The sequence below is a fragment of the Eurypyga helias genome, unplaced genomic scaffold, assembly GCF_000690775.1.
Source record: "Eurypyga helias isolate BGI_N326 unplaced genomic scaffold, ASM69077v1 scaffold7890, whole genome shotgun sequence".
Classification (NCBI taxonomy): domain Eukaryota; kingdom Metazoa; phylum Chordata; class Aves; order Eurypygiformes; family Eurypygidae; genus Eurypyga; species Eurypyga helias.
The window spans coordinates 13,123-30,875 of record NW_010227555.1 but is presented as its reverse complement, the minus strand read 5'-3'; the positions used below and the strand labels follow the sequence as shown (position 1 = coordinate 30,875).

Sequence of the window (17,753 nt, the reverse complement as noted above, 5' to 3'; positions counted from 1 at the left end):
GCATTCCTGTTACTAACAGAAACGTTCCTGAAAGCAACAGCAGCAAGAAGATACAGAAAAGTTACTGAATTTGTCCTACAAAACTGATTACAATATAACATACATGTGGGAAAACCTCCATTTTCCTGCACCATCTGGCTCTCACCAACCTGACTCTACCTTCTAATATTTTCTTTTTCTCAGACACGCCTGCGAAACCATGATACGAAGACTGACAGTAACTGAATGTTGTTCCATTTCTAAAACATTATTTCTCTGCAGCATAAAACAAAGGAGAAAGATTCACATTTCTGTAACACACATAAACAACCCTCCCTCAAAGACCCACCTTCTCCACACACACTCTGAGGACTTAATTTTGCTTTTTTTGGAGGACAGTTGGTAGTTTGAGCAAATGTGACTAATACATTGGTAAAATTAGCAGTGTTAATTCAGAGGCTATATTTAGAACTAAATCTCACACTCTTAGGAGGATTTCTGTCCTGTATAAAACAAGCTTCTCCTCATGAAGGGAACTATGCTTCCTTGAATGTCCTCAAAGAAGCTACAAAAGATAGCTTTTAAGGCCAGAGGAACAAAACAAACAAAAAACTCTCCCACACACCAAAACAAAAAGAAAAACCAAACAACCTGTAAACTGAAAACCCTCATGCAAGTTACCATCTGAATAATATTATTCTGAAGTTTTTCTGGAATATATATGCAGATCTTAGGCTGCCTATGCATTTTCTTCACCTGTTAGTAGTCTGTCTGTAAAGTAATTATAGTTATATACTACTTATCTAAACCTGCATGTAACTTTATTTTTTTTTAGAAATAATCTAAAAATTGAAGGCCATTTGTGTCCTTTGAAAAGGCTGGCTGAAAGATCCGATTTTAACTATTGCCCATGTTTAAACAAACAGATACCAATCTAGGAGAGAAATGCATAATGCCCAGTACAGTCTTTAATCCCAGCTTTTCCTAAGGAAAATACTTAGCTTTGCAAACAATTTCTTAAAAAAAAAAAAAAAAAAATCACACCCTCACATTAAGAGCAGTTTATTACTTCTCTATTCTTTCACTAGCAATTCATTTCTATAAGTCACTGTTTCTCCCCCCACTGCCTATGCCAGAGGGAAGATAAAAGTTTAGTGCCTTGACGCTACCATGATTTAGAAAATTTTATTAATTAGCACACTAATTAAATGAAAGTGAGAAATTCAGCTAAATCATAAGAGCAAGAAAATTAAGTCATTAATTATGATAAATTTTAAAAGAATGTTTCTCATCCTCAAAGACCAAAAGTTCCTTATATACATATGTCAGGCACCATTTGGTCCACCAAATCCATCCTCCCCGGTATGAAACACAACACTTGTTCCAAACGATATAAACGGTCGCAGATTAAAAGATTTGATCCACTGCAGAGAACAGAACTGTAACCAAACTCTAACTTGCATATTTGAGAATTTCTGTAGCCACTGAAGACAAAATGTGCTAAAGCATTCACAACAACACAACAAAACAACACACACACACAAATCCTTCCTTGGTAACGTTTTGGGGTTTGACCACCATAACCCTAAAAATCAGTTTGGCATCTCAGTTCCCAACAGCGTGGTTTACCTCACACCTAAACGGGACGCTGGTTCAATGCCAACACACTTCCCCGAGTACCCTCTGAATCTCCATTGTTACTGAGCACGGCCTTCACGTTCAAACAAAGCGTATCACAAGGACGTAAGCGCCGCAGAGTGTAGGTGCCGCTACCTGTAATGCTGCCCAGCCTCCTGAGCACTAACTCTTAGACAGTATTAACACAGAAGAGGGGTTCACTGTTTACAAACAACTAACAAGCCTGAACACAAGCAATCAGAATTACATTTATCTGCAAAGAGCTTAGTGATCACTTCTCTCTGCATGCCATGAAAATCAGAAGACAGAGTTTGTATGTCCATTTTGTTTTGTTACGAGCACAGAGCCAGAGGTGGGAGAGCAGGGAATGTTTCAACTGCTGCCTTTGATAGCGGAAAGAATTTAGTGTTTATATATTTATTTCCAGTTGTTGGCTCATACATTTGGGTATTTATAGTACTCGCCACGACGGTATCCAAGCACATTAGCAGTGCTTTGGCCCACACAAAACAATACAAAACTGATGCTTCTCCACTCTCCAACCTGTTAAAAAACACCTCAATTGTGGTATTACTAGCACAACATGTTCCAGATATTAAAAATAGAACTCTTAAAAAGCTAGACTTTTCAGATCTTACTTTCCGATCAAAACAAGCAGGGAACAAAGTATATCATTAAAGCTGGTGCAGGAGAAAACAGCTCACCAGGATGCGGCTATGAAATAAAGTCAGGTCAACAGCCACCAGCCCAGAGTCTGAACTGTCTACTTACAGCAAGTATTTAAAGAAAAATTTTATATGTGTCTAATGATGGCAATAATTGAAGTCATCTTTCACCTCAGAGAAACACAAGAGAGCCATTTTTGCGCAATGCGGTATCTAACGTGTTCTCCCGTGTTACCTAATAGTGCCAGTAAATCCCTAACATAGCAAACCGTAATGGCATTCAGCCCACATCCAAGCTACCAGGAAGAAATCTGAAACTCTGCAAAGGGTAGCAATTTTAGAAGCTACATACAGATCTTCACATCACCACTCAAGTGGCAGAAGGCTATTAATGCACTTCAGCTTTAGAAGAGAGGTTGACACAAATGATTTTTGATAAATCAACACTAACGTGCTTCATACTCCATAAGTATTTTTTTATGATCAACTACTGCTAAATTCCCTTTTGCATCTTGGACCAGCATTTTTAGGCAGATTAGGCACAATTACAAGACTGAAATGATGGAGCAGTGAAAACAGAACTGTATTGATAACAATTATAAACACCGAATGCAAGAACAGCTTCATAACAGAAACCCCAAATATTTTGTATCCTTTCTTTCTGTATTGCATTATTTTTATATTTTAATTTATATTCTCACTTATTACAGGACAAAAAGATTAATTATGCTAGAAAAACAAGCATGGTAACTGTGTTGTACATATATACACTCACGTATAAACTCTCATATAATGCATATTCATTAAACTATCTATATAAGCACATACAAAAGATAAATTGATTATCCAGCCTCTCAAATCAGTATGTTTCAGAATTTAAACAAAAAACCCCAAACCAAACCAACAAACAAACCACCAAAAAAAAAAAAAATCCATGCTTCTCCAAGTCTTGTATGAGACTTCTGAAACACAGAACTCCTCCACACATGTCACAGTTTCCATCAAGTCCTACATCCCAACAGCTGGAATAATACCCACTCATGTAAGCAACAGTCTAATTAATGTTCTTCAACTTTTACAGTAAATTAAGGGTATACCACTCCCATGGGAGCGTAGTACTCCCAGAGTCATATAAACAAGAACTCTTGGCAGTAAGTCACATGTTTTATTAATTCTACTAGTCTCTTCTACCTGCCAGAACTAAAGTAAATATTCATTTATATTCATAATATTCCTATCTACTCTCAAATTCCCATTCCAAAACTTCAGAAGTACTTATTTAAGGACTTCTGAATTTTTCATATTCCTCATCTCCTTCCAAAATATTCCATCCCAATTTCCATTAATGATTAAATAGATTTTGATTTCCATTACGAAATTAAACTCATGGGTAAACACAAATCCTGAAATTTTTGCTATTCATTCGTTATGTCTATATAAATACCACATCTTGGCATCCTGCAAGAGTTTTGATTGTGTCACTTACTGATATTACTCTTAACATGTAGAAAAACACCGCAGCTCTCCCAGGTCTCATTTTACAAAGGAAAACATGAAAATCAGCAAGGACAAAAAGTATTACCACACCATCTCATAAAGATATTCCAGAAGCAGAAATCCCATCGGTATAAATTGAAGTCTGTTTCTTCTATTACTTATATCACATAATATTCTTTTTAAGACAAAAGATGATTCTCAAGACCCAGGATTTGCAAGAATTGAGGCATTAGTAACATCAGAAGTTACAACACGTATGTAAAACAGGAAGTCTGGCCAGAACCAACCTTTCACCACTGTATTTTTTTTCAGGAACTGACACTGAAAGCATAGAAAAGTAACCAGAGCAGTTTTGTAGAGCTAATCCAGTTAAGCATCCTGCACTCAAGTCCTCTACCACAGGGCCCTCAGCATCAATGGCTAAGATCATTTCAATACCCAGTGGAGGCGAGAGGTTCCATGGAAAGTCCTGAGTGTGGAAAGCATACCCATCCTGCGGACTACGTCAAGTCAGATTTGTTTTCACCCTCAACCATACTAGGAGGGAGAAGATAGGGCAGCAGTGAGACCTGACCAGGAATACTTAAACTGGTGACACCGATGAGAGTTGAAAGGAGAGAGAAAGTCACACAAGATCAAGTTCAGAGCGCATCTCACAGGGACAGCATATTTCCAGTTCTACAAAAGCCATGAATCACTTCACTCAGGACTTTTTAGAAGCTGTATTAGACAAGAGATATCCAAGAAACCTCCAAAAAGTGCTGTTGTTTTCTTCACAGGGGATTTTTTTTTTTAATCTTATCACTAGTATTTTTTCTCTCCCAGTCTAGATAGGATGGAAGAGTTGTTCTACAAGCAGTATCACCCAACAGAATAAACTTTTCCAGTGTAACTTAAGAGTCAGAATTTAAACATCCTAGTTCATAGCATAATACCTATTCAAGTTAATTTTAGATCATGAAACTTCAGATAATCTACACAAACTGCTAATGTGCATTACATACACATTTGGCACAGCAACAACAAAGGTCGATATCAAAATTATTGCTTTTAAGAATCCCATTAAAACAAAGTTAAATAAAAATATCATTATACTATACTAGATAATCTTTTATCTGCATGCTGCCTTTACCAAATACCTGCATCATGAACTTGCCAGTTCTTAGTTTACTTCGGGGATGAGCCAAAAAAAAAAAAAACAAAAAAACCACCACCACCACACACCCCAAACTCAGCATCTCATTTGAATTCTTAAGAGTGTCTAAATTTTTTTCAACTAGACTTCTTTTGGCTATCAAGATTTCCCTGAAACGTGAGGAGAACCATAACTGATGATTATGGGTGTCCCAGTGACTCCAATTTCTCTTCTATGCACTCTGAAGGCATTTTTAATTCACTTTTCAAGCTGAGCTAATTAGAATTAAAGCCTTGCCATCACTCTCAACAACAAAGTGTGAGTGCATGCAGATGGCTGATGCAGTAAGAAAGAAAAAAAGTAGCACTTCTCAAAGGAAAAGCTTACTCCAAAAACACCTCTTGGTTAAAAAATGTCTGTTTCTTTAGAATTTGTATACAAGATAGAACAAGAAACTATAATCCTGTCCAAAATCTCTAGGTGGTCCTACAGGAAAACTTATAAATGGGAAAACTGAAAGCCTCCTGCCATCTCATACAAAAAAATGCCATTGTTTAAATGAGCCTATAAGGTTTGTTCTATTTTTGAAAATACACGATATTTTTAGCCTTCAACAGTATAGGCTAACCCCTGTGGAAAAGGAGGTGCCACTAAGAGTTTATCACAGTTCATACAACTTAAACACGCACAGGATGTTCAGTCTTCTGATTCACAGACCGACATCAAGAATAAAACCACCCTGCATACTTACAGCAGCCCAAACACAGGGAGGCATGCATTGTTCTTCAAGGCAAGATACAACAAAAATACAAGCATACATTTAACCTCTGTTTTAGAGTTTAGACTTGCTAAAAGCTACCGGAAATAATCCTGAGCTCGTACGTAATTTTGGCCAGGGGGAAAAAAAAAAAAAAAAAGTCATAACCCATGCACCCCATCCCCCCAAAAACAAATACATAAAAGGTCAGATAATTAGATTTATTTGCCACACTCTTCTTGGTAGTAGCAGACAACATAGGGGCCAAGAACCAGAAACTGTGACTTGGCAGGTTCAGGCTGGACATCAGGGAAAAACTCTTCACAAGGACACCCCACAGCACTGGAACAGGTTACCCAAAGAGGCTGAGGAACCCCTCAAGGCTTTCAAGAATCAGCCAGACAAAGCCATGGCTGGCCTGGTCTGTGTTGGCAATGGTTGTGCTCTGAGCACAGGGCTGGAAGCGGTGACTTCCAGCAGTCTTTTCCAAACCACATTTCTATGATTCTACAGCCTGAAAATATCCAGTGCAATTTCTTTCTCAAGGAGACCGAAATCCTTACTAATTTTGCATTAAAAAGAAAAAGTCCGAATTAAGCTATTCACTTCCTTTTTGTCAGATGAGCTAGACGGTGGCATTTAAATTATTAAGCATCAGGTGAGTTGCAAAGAGCCAACCTACACCCAGGCAGAATTTGTCACAGGCATTCAGTGCCAAGTGTGCCATACATTTCAGAGCTGATCGTGATGGCACAGCTGCATCATTATCTGGCAAGGTGAAAGCCAAATTGTTTCCATATCCATCCCTTTTTCAGAGCCACAATTTTTTTTCCTGACCTTGCTAGTTAGAGATTTTTTGAAACAATACACACACGCACACACAGAAGATACTCTTTATATCTATGCAACTAAGATTTCCTAACAGGGTTACCTCAAAGTGTTTTTCTGAAGAAAAAGCTTGAATGTTCACTGAAAATCTATCCATTACATAAATTGTGTTTGTTTTCATAAGGAGAGTGAGGCATAAACTTTTCAACCAATTACATAGGATAACTACAACACAAGAACATAAAATGCAGTGGGAAAAAATCACCTTTAATGGAAGCTTTTTCCCTCCAAAGCAGTCAAGAGGCAAGAACACACAGTAAGAGGTTTACTTTAAAAGAGTACTAAAATAAACCAGCAAACCTCTACAAAGCCTCTGTGTAGTCACTTCATGAGAGGATTTGCTATCATTGTTTGGGTGAGGAACACGGGAAGATTTCACTGTAAAGAGCAGAGCTGTGGGTTTTGCTTGGGAGCTGTATTAAAAAATAATTAAAAAGCAAACCACACAACAAAAGTCATCACCAGTAACAATAGCAGAAAAAAAAAAAAATCCCTAAGCCAAATCAAGACACAAGTTTCCTCTCACAGGGGCCAATATTCTGCCATACACAGGATGAGGCTCAACCTCTTTTATGTAAATGTCATTCTGGACAAAAGCAAGTCCAGGATCTATCACCAGACAAAATGGATCTAACTTGAAGCCAAATTTTACGTGAAATAGAAAGAGCATCGCAGGCAGAAAAAAAATCAAGGAGTTCCAAGAGCAGCACGCCAGACTTAGTACAAAAACAAATACATATTAACCCCTCCCCATTTTAAAACCTTCTTCTAAAGTTTAAACATTCTTTTTTCAGTATCACCGAGAAGCCATCATGACACAATGCAAAAAAAAAAAAAGGCACTTTAATTGTGATATATTCTAAGTTTTCTCCTAGCAACTGGGTTTAAACTGCAGCATATTCAGATGTCCTATCTGTAGCACGATGCTTTTGCTCTTTTATTGTTAAGTTACCAAGGTGAAAAACTTCCTCTTAAATGAAACAGGGAGAAATGAACAAGGGTTCAAACTCCCACCCTACAATCAAAAGGCTATTTACTGCTACATTTCAATGACCATCCTGCAGCCTAAAGGGAACACAGGGCCTCCAGTTTCTAGGCTTTTTTCCCCCCCTGGCAGTACCAACACTACTGATATTGTCTAGATCTTAACAACAGAGCCTCAAGAAAACAAATCTGAAGCAATAAGGTCATTTCAGCCCAGTTCTAAATTCAGTGCAGCTCCCAACCCAAATACCAACTGCTGATCCTCACAACAGGTCACCTGTGCTGCTACCTGGCATATCCAAATAAACACAGTAAACAGTTCATATGATGTTGCCAAAACTTGGACAAGAGAGACTTGTCTCTATGTTTTGTGTAACCAGGACTACTTTTCAGACTATGTACAGACTTCCTATTTTAAAAATAACCTGGAGGATCTACAGTGTTATCTTCTGTACACTGCTGTAAAGCTAAATTTCAAATGGAGGGACAGCTACCGGGGAAATTTTCTCACCTCCACTCTTCTAATGTATTTCATATGAACTCCTCTTAAAAATAAGTAGATTTTGAATTAAGAACCTTATTTCACCACATCCCTAAAACCTCCCTACTGGTAAGAACTAAAAAAAAAAAAGAGGCAGTAAAATTATGAGCTATCAAAGACATTAAAATTGCTTATACACTTCTACATTGGAAAGTCTCTTTTTTTTCTTCCATTAAGACCCAACATTACTGAAGAATTCACTTTAGCATCCACTCATTGCTCAATATTCTTCAAATATATGTATTTACAACAAAGTAATGGCATTCTACTTTTACACTTGTATTTTCTGCTAGAAGTACAAAAGAACTGTAAACCTGGGTAAATCAGCCATTACAAGTACGTAAGTGTACCTAAAGGCACACACAAACCCTAAAGTCCCTAAAACTTCTGTACCATCATGCTGTAGTGCTCAGTGTGAGGCTGTGAAGGAGTCACACATTCTAGGTACTGGGGAGATAATCGAGAAGCAACCTTGGCAAGCAACATGAGAATGCAGTGTGAAGGCATGAGAATATGGCCATCAGCTCCAGGAGCTTTAACAGTGTCTAAGGACAACAAAAACAGAGCAGAGCAAATATTTACTACCACAGCACGCAGGTGACTGGGGTCTCGCCTGCAATTTCCTCTTCAACACAGCAGGAAGATGAGGTTGTTTACTGCACACTCTAAGGACTGCATTACTCCCAAGAACTAATATCTACATTTAAAGAAAGAAATAAGAACTTATTATGAAGAATAAACCAAGATTATTCTTATAGATTAACAAAACCTTTTAAGCTTGACAGCCCTTGTTTTTCTAGGTTTATTCCAACCTCTGCCCATCTCAAATCACATGCCCTAGTTATCTCTTCAATCTGAATGAGTGAAAAATACTTGCATAACTTTTTAATGCAATTCCTAAAAAAAGTCAAAGGACCACTAAGAAAGCAAAAGATCTCCGTAATGAACTAATAGACTGCTGATAGCTGTTGATAGCTCAATGTAATGCAAAAAATACAGATCAACCTCACTGTCATCTCAATTAAGATTTTTCATACATTTGAATTTGTCAAGTGCACATTTAAAAGACTTTCCAGAACGGGGGACTGTTCCCCTCCAGTGGGAGAGGAGTGACTTCTGTGTAGCTGTCTGTATTTCTACAACGCAGACTTCCATGACTGCAGCTGACACAAACGCAATCGCTGTCATAGCAAAATATTATCTGTCAGCCCCTTAAAGTGAAGAAAAGAAAAAACCCAACAGACAACTTCTACCATGTTTGCATTGGGAAAAACCCACACCAGTTTTCTTCCTAAATTTCATTGGGAAAGAAGCATTTAAGACAGTGAAAACAAAAAAGCACAGTGACAATAACTCCTTTAAAAACAAAACAGTCACAGTTGTACAAGGAATTTAACCTATCAAAAGCAACAAAGTTGCACCTATTCTGCCTGAAAATTAACAGGCCAGCTCTTACCAACCATCACTCAGGTGAAGTTACTGGAAAAAAAAAAAAAACCCACCCAATGCCACAAACCAAACCACCCAAACAAAACAAAAAAAACCTCACAACCACCACACAACACACATGAGCAGATAGGCAAGCATTCTTGCAGGCTTCCTCCCCCCCTCCTCCTCCACCTTACCAGTCCCCAAAATTCAAACTGTTTCATTCTACCCAAAACCTGGGCTAGTCAGACTTGTTGTGCACTGCGTATTTCTCACTTTCACATACAGAGCTTTAAAATTCCCCTAACCTGAACAAGGTCAGCAATGAAGGAAGTGAGATGGACTAACTACGTGCGCTTCATGGAAGAGCAGCCTCTGCATAGTCTTCTCTCAGTGCTGCCAAAACTCACGTAAAAAGCCCAGCTGACTTAACACAGAAGCACAAATGAGGCCCTGAAAAAGGTGCTCTAACAGGTAGCTTTTCCATTCTACTTCAAAGGGTTTTTGTAAAAGATTCCTTATCATCAGTGCTCTGCAAATCACAGCTAAAATGAAGGGTGACATTAAACACACCAACTGGACTTTACACTAGAGTTTTATCTGGGCATATGTTAAGGTAGAAACAGGTCTGTTGAATAAAGGCTGAGAACAAAGCATAAGCCTTCCAGAAACAGGTAGTGTTGTAAAACTTAAAACCTAGGGATTTATGAACCTTTCTATGGGGGATGCAACCAGTCTTCTCTGTCAAGTCCCAAACTAGAACAACAGGCAGCAGCAACAAGTCTTTCTTGCTCAGCAGAAGGTTATTCTCTGCCTACATCCCAAATGACTATGGTCTGTCACCAAGTGCACTCCTTCCTCGACAGTGGGAAGCATTAAAAAGGAATCCGGTGATTTTTTCAGGTAAGGCTGCAAATGTTACTCACACATGTCTTCAAAGCCAGGCTGGATAAGGCTTTGAGCAACCTGGTCTGAACGTAAGAAGGATATAGACCAGTTGGAGTGAGTCCAGAGGAGGCCATGAAGATGCTCAGAGGGCTGGAGCACCTCTGCTATGGGGACAGGCTGAGAGAGTTGGGCTTGTTCAGCCTGGAGAAGAGGAGGCTCCGAGGAGACCTTATTGCAGCCTTCCAGTACCTGGAGGGGCCTACAGGGAAGCTGGGGGGGACGTTTTACAAGGGCCTGTAGTGACAGGACAAGGGGTAACGGGTTTAAATTGAAAGCAGGGAGGGTTAGATTGGATATCAGGAAGAAGTTCTTCCTGGAGAGGATGGTGAGGCACTGGAACAGGTTGCCCAGAGAAGCTGTGGATGGCCCATCCCTGGGAGTGTTTAAGGCCAGGCTGGATGAGGCTTTGAGCAACCTGGTCTAGTGGAAGGGGTCCCTGCCCATGGCAGGGGGGGTGGAACTAGATGGGCTTTAAGGGCCCTTCCAACCCAAACCCTTCTGTGAGTCTATGATTCTATGTACACTGAAAGCTCAGTAGCTACAGGTTTCCAGTCTTCATGCAAAGGTAGTTTAAATCTCAAAATGTTCCTCTCTTGGTGTTCTGAAAATGATGTCACTCCTGTTTGCTTCAGGAGATCCTGAGTTAAAGAGCTGCTGCGTGCAGGCCAACGAGTTTTCTTTGACATAACAGTAGCAAAGAGAAGTGCAAAGGCCTCTGTGAAATCTCTCAGCAAAGATGTATAATGCTTGGCATGCCCAGGTCTCATGAAACTAACCTAAATACAGACAAAGTGATTGTATGATGTTCCTCATTTTCCCATCAGAATGTCAGATATCCACCACACTCCAAAAATACAGACTACAGGGCATATTAAAAGATTTCACCCAAGCGTGATGCAAACGATACGGAATAAGGGGCAGAGAGAAATTGTACTGGGTTTGGCTTGGACAGAGTTAATTTTCTTCAGAGTAGCCCCTCCAGTGCTGGGTTTTACACAAAACAGCGTTTTACCGGAACAGGGTGGGTAACCATGTCTTAGCTATTGCCGAAGCGTACTTACACAGCACCAAGGCCTCTGCCACCCCAGCGAGGGGGAGCACGAGGTTGGGAGAGGACACAGCTGGGACAGCTGACCTGAAATGCCAAAGAGATTCCATACTACATGTCATGCTCAGCAATGAAATGGGGGGGGGGAAGGTTTTTTCCAAAGCATTTGTTGCTCAGAGACTGGCTGGGCATTAGTCTGCTGGTGGTGCTTTTGCATCACTCCATTTTCGTTTGTTTGTACTTTTATTCATTAAACTGTCCTAGCTCAGCCCAAAAGTTTGAGGATTTTTTTTCCCTTGCTTCTGCTCTTCTGACCCTCTCCCCCATCCCACTGGGGGAGAGTGAGTAAGAGACTGCATGGGGCTTACCTGCCATTGGAACAACCACCCGCACCATCTCAAACACATTCATTCTGCTGTAACTCAGTGACATAGCTTCCAAAATATATATGATATTTTGCACAGTATCAAAGTAAATACGGCCAAATCCTAAGTAAGCACAATTTATTTCCAGTGAGTTACTTCTGACTGGAACAAACAAGTCGTCTTTTTAAAAACCAAGTACTGATGTTAGCTGAAGGCAAAATCCACTGAGTTCACTGGGCAGAACACTCCCACTAGCGGGAAAAAAATCCTCATGGTGGTTTTTTTTATGTGAGGGAAACTGAGCATGTGCATACTGTGAGCTTGTTTCTATGGAGAAACTATCACAAAATGCAAAGTTAAAGCAGCATCCATTTCTCTCTGCAGAAAATTCACATGTGGAACTAGTGAGTGCCTTTAGTTTAGTTCAAGCCAGTTTCAGAGTACACAAGTTCACAGAAGGAGTATGCTACTGTCATTTGAAGCAACTTCCCCGTGTCCTATATTAAAGGAACTTATTAGCATAATTCTTCCTAACCATAAAATCCTGGAAATAGGTTACTAGAATTCTGAAATAGCCCATGTTTGAATTTTGTTCAAATTATACAGAAAAACTTTCAGAAAATAAACAGCTAAGCTCTGAGTGTTAATATTTACATTCCCCTCAAATACAGACACTTCATTCTAGTCAAGTATGACAGTACCTCCTTTACAAGGAACAGTCAAGTACAGGCTTAAGCAAAGTGCACATTTGTGATTGTCAGGACAGATAATATCCAAGTAACACAATAAGGCTGACTCACAGAGGGCAGGACACTGCTTCACCAGTGAGACTTGGCAAGCAGGGAGGAAGGAAACCAAGGAAGAAAGCCTCAAACATCATTATTTTCTAACCTCCACATCATCAAGCTATTTCACCAAACATATGCCACCACTTGCCAAAATCCAAAGGCATAAAGGGTAACGTCACTTGCCAGGACCCAAAGGCAACCTCAAGTAAGTTCAGGGGTTTCTCTGAAAACCCATCATCTTCCAAAGTTACTGAGCACGGCAGACAATGAGAACCAAGTACACTGCCAGCTCTCAAAATCTAGGATCCTTGTGCCACCGCACCTTCCTGACATCAAAACGGATAGCGCAATTGGAACTGTACCCATTCTCAATCCTATCTCTTCAGCAGCATGCTAACCTAAACAAAAGAAACCCCCCCACAAGATATAATTAGATTTTTGCCTCCTAAAATCCAATTCAGACCTCCACTATGTTCAATAGCTATATTTATTAACTTCTTTCCTTCAGCAAAAAGCAAAAAGGAGTGTTGAAATACCATGCTTGGGACCTGCTGGAAGAAGAATGCTTGAAATAGTAAAATCAGATACCTTTGGAGCTGGCTGTACCACGTTCCCTGGCGTACTAAGAAACACTACAACTAAACTAAACTATTTTTTGATCAGTTAGAAAGATAAAATATTCTGTTCGAAGTGAGAGACAAGAGACTCCTCTGGATGCCATAACATTAAAACAACTTCCTATTCTATCAGTTCAGTGTTCCAGAAAAGTTGTGTCTACACAAAATGCTGTGACAAGAACATGCATGCTGTACCTAGTCCATGATACTCCCCCAACCACTGCTTGTGATACTCCCCAAACCACTGCTTGTGATACTCCTCCCCTAAAGGCAATCTCTATATAGCTATGGAACAGACCAGACCTAACTAGATTTCTAGGTGAAAAGAGGCACAATTACCCATCCACCTTAAATCAACATTTCAAACAGCAGGGGGTTAGGGGAGAGTCTAAAACAGAGTTGGTTTTAAGAAGTTAAACTAGCAGAACATCAACTCCCCAATTAAAAAGCAGTAACTCTGATCCTCTGCATCCACTCTTTGTTCCAGGAAAGCGACATTCTTTGAATTTTCATGCCTGTTAATTTGCAACCAGAAATGGTAAATCAAGAATTCTATTTAATAATAAGGGAGAAAGATCTGCTTTATAAGGAATTTTCCACAGCATGCTTATCTGATGGAGAAAAATGTTTTGGCCTTCAAGAGCCACGGGTCCTGTATCTTGTCACATCAGTAACTAGTTCTTATGACTTGTCCAAAAGGCAACACTCTGGGCTTACAGCCCATTTAATTTCTGATAAGACCTGGATTCTCTAAGTAACCCAAATAAAACGCAAAAATGCATTTTAAGCAAAAATGAAAATAGTTGTACATTTTTTATGCAAACGGTACTCAAAGAATGGTTCTACAGAGACTGATGGGTGACTGGTGCAGGTGTCACAATGGTTACTTACAGCTTTAAGGATAAATGCTATTATTGCTGATGGAGAACAGAAGTGACCGTTCTTCATGAATGTGTTGCACATTCCCATACAGTATCCCATTCCTTTTTCCCAACAGACATTCTAAACAGTAAAAGAAGCATTTTAATCTAGACCATGCATTTGACAGAGACTTAGAGAAGTCTTAATTCAGAAGTTTACCATCACATTTCCTACATCAAAAGAATTCTAAATATTAGTTTTACAACTCCTTCTGGAATCTGCTTCCGTCTGAAAGACTTCCAAGTTGCACAAAGACAAGACACAACATCCTGTAACTGAACGCTTCAGAACTTCATACCTGCCGTTTTTCATCACAAGAGAGGCCTTTTTCTGCCAACTGCCTCCCCTTAAACTTGTTTACTCTTTTAGCATCAGTTCTGAAATAGTATTGACAATCTTTTGGTCAAAGACTGAAGTTTAAGAGGCAACCTCTACGTAAAGGCCTACACACAGCACAGCTGTTAGCTGTTTGATGTCAGGAGCTCTTCCGCCCCTGTAAGCATAAGCCACGAGTGTTGTATGTGCCAATTTCTGAGTTGCCAGTGAGAGGGAAAACAAAAGGGTTCAGAGAATTCACTGACAGCTGACCAGGTGTTGGCCACCAACTAAAACCCTTTCTTCCACAAGGCTCATCCTGAACACAGCCTCCTACTCCAGCAGAAACGCAACAACTTTTCCACACTTTCACAGGGCTCTACATTTCACTTCCACCACATTTCTTAACAGAGAAGATGAGATTTTTCTGAAGACTAGCTGCAATCAATGCCCAAGACTAAACTTGTACAGGCAAAGTTGAAAACAGTAAGAACAGAGTTGACCTCTAAGTGGAGGTAAGTTTAGAAAGAAAAGAACCTGGGAAAGATCACATCAAAATAATTTCATCCTGCTCCATACAGAATACAGTAATTATTTTTATCTTATTCAAAACCTGGTTCCGAATGGAGTAGTTCTGAATCCAGAACCACTTACTGACAGGAAATCAACCAACCAACCTACACCCCCTACAACCACATTAACTGTAGTTTACATGGAGATAAAAATGCCTTTTTCCGTAATTTAAGAGCACTCTGGATGAGAAATTTAAGATCTATCGTACCCAAACTAACATCCCCACATTTTCAATTTCTAAATTTCTCTCCTCAGCTATAAGATTTTCACCTCAGCTTCCCCAAACGCACATCAAGGTTGCTCAACTTCAATAATGAAACTAAAGTTGTCATTTCATTTCCTGATTTTCCTATCCTTGCACAACGCAGAGACAACCAACATAATACATTTTAACATAAAGATTTATCTTTTTCTTGACTTTGTCAAAACCCATCTCCCCTCCAAACCATATAGGTTTGAGCCACACGCAAGAGCCACTTGGTACTATTCTTTAAAACCTGAATTTTCAAAGACAGCAAATGCTCCCGAAACGAAGTATGAGTAAGAAAACGAGTAAAGGAACGTGTTCTTAAAGGAGCATTTAAGATACAAAGAAAACCAGTAGAAAGAGTTTTTAAATGCATCCGAGCTCCACTCCCTGCAGCAGCGTATTTACTAGTAACTACACACCTGCACAAGTGAACTCACCTGCGACTTCCAGAATTAAAGCAGATGTTAATTTTGAAAGTTTCTGATTTTTAGTAGGCATAATAGAAACAGCAAAACCACATTTCATTCTCTTAGCATTGTTAAAAATTGTAATGATCTGCTGACTTGCGAAAAAACTCCCCTCTGAAAAATCCCCAAGGGCTTCTTCCCAAGTGCCACATTGAGAGCAGATGGCCAGCCTCACGTCTGCAATTATCAGCCTGGCCCGGCAGTCTCACAGATCACAGCCATACTCTTTTTCTTTTTGTGTATGTGGGGAGGGGACAGCTCAAGAGCTGCAGACAACTAGGTATCACAGGCAACAGCACTTGCCACTAGAAACGTACATAATACATTCAATTGCCAAACCTGTCACGTGCTCCTTCCATTAACTTCCGTTTTACATTTACGTTTCCCTCCTTTTTTCTTTAACGTTTTCTTTCCTGCTACTGAGGAGAATTCAAACAAGGTGACAGGAAATCAGGAACATTAAGGATACAGTAGAACTGACCACTGCCAGTCACTGCCAGAGGCACAAACTTCATGAACTATCTGTTGTTGCAATTATTCCCTCTTTATTTTACTTGGAAAAATTAAGCAGCTCGTAGCAATGCTCTAATAAAAGCATGCAAACGGACAGAGTTATCAGTTAACAGGTAACAAAGGCACCTCTAACTTGTGATTGTGTCCGTGTGCTATCCTTCCCCCCCCAGCCCCCAAGACCAGTTGTTCTGTTCTCCCCTTTAGCCAGGAGGATGCCTGATGAGGAGGTGCTATTTCATTTCCTCTCCTTCCTCCCAACCCCTCAAATGGGGAAGCCCTCAAAGCAGGGGGAAGGGAGAGCGTGTTTTTAATTCAAATGCTGCATCGTAAAATACTATTGTGCAACGCTTGGGCGAGTCTGATTGTAAATCTCTCTCTCTATATATACACATACATACACACACGAGTGCTTTATTCCCCCTACATCTCTTGGAGAAAGAAAGAAAAAGCAATAAGGCTTCTGTATAATAACCATTTACTATTTCAGCTTTACACCCAAGAATTTGAGTATTTGACGAAAATCTTTATTTTGCCAACGCCAATAAAGGTTTAGAAATAAAAGCAAGCTATGAAGTCTCTCCTACGGAGTTACTTTACAACTGACAGATCCAACAGGAAGGGGTGGAAAGATTTCCTCATGTGCAAAGAGGCCTGACAGACTTAACTCTGAGGCATTCCATCCTCTCCTCAGGAATCCTGAGCCCTCCTATAGACTTTTGTCGCTTACACCGATTCAGCATTCCTTGCTTCACTTCCACTAATTCTTCTTGTCCTTCCTCATTTCAGCTACCCCTTCTGAAAAAATTTACCAGGCACAGAAAGGTGCTGGAGAACAGGGTATCAGAGTCCCACTGTTGTTTCCCTAGTCTTGAAAAATCTTACTGGGAAATAAGGATGTGCAAGAAGAAAACCTCAAGCCTTATTACTGCCTAGTCTCTCATTCAGGCTTAATTCCAGTGGCACGTTCCATAGGGAGGGTGCTAATGTTATAGAGATGCTGCTACCTTAGAGGCTGAATCCCTCCTTGATAAGATCAGCTTTGAGTAATCATAATTTATTCCAAACCAAGTTTTAACGACCTTTAGATACTCTTGATTTTCCTTAAAGGTCTTTGATTACGTGTCAAATGCCGTGCAATAAAATGTAAACACATTTCCCACCAGAAGAAAGAAATGAGAAGACAACACGCCCCAGTGAGTAAGCTTTCTCTGCTGACACACACTATAAATACCAAAAAGCACTGCCCTCTCATCAACTTCTCCAAAAGTTTTTCTGCCTTGACCAATTGTTTAATCAAGTGCTGTACTACAGGATAACACTCCTCCATACAAATCCGGCACTTCTCGTAACTGCAGTTATCAAAAGGTCTAACACAAGTGCCGGCTTTGTGGCAGAGATGCAAGTTAATGCACACAACTCATGCAGAATTAAATTAA

General features: G+C 39.8%; 1 protein-coding gene across 1 annotated transcript in view; it reads right to left on the bottom strand.

The window, feature by feature from the left end:
* Positions 1-17,753, bottom strand: part of LOC104513269 (centrosomal protein of 85 kDa-like) — a gene marked incomplete at its 5' end in the record, with an annotated part of 33,064 nt that overhangs the window by 14,578 nt on the left and 733 nt on the right. The window lies entirely within an intron of this gene.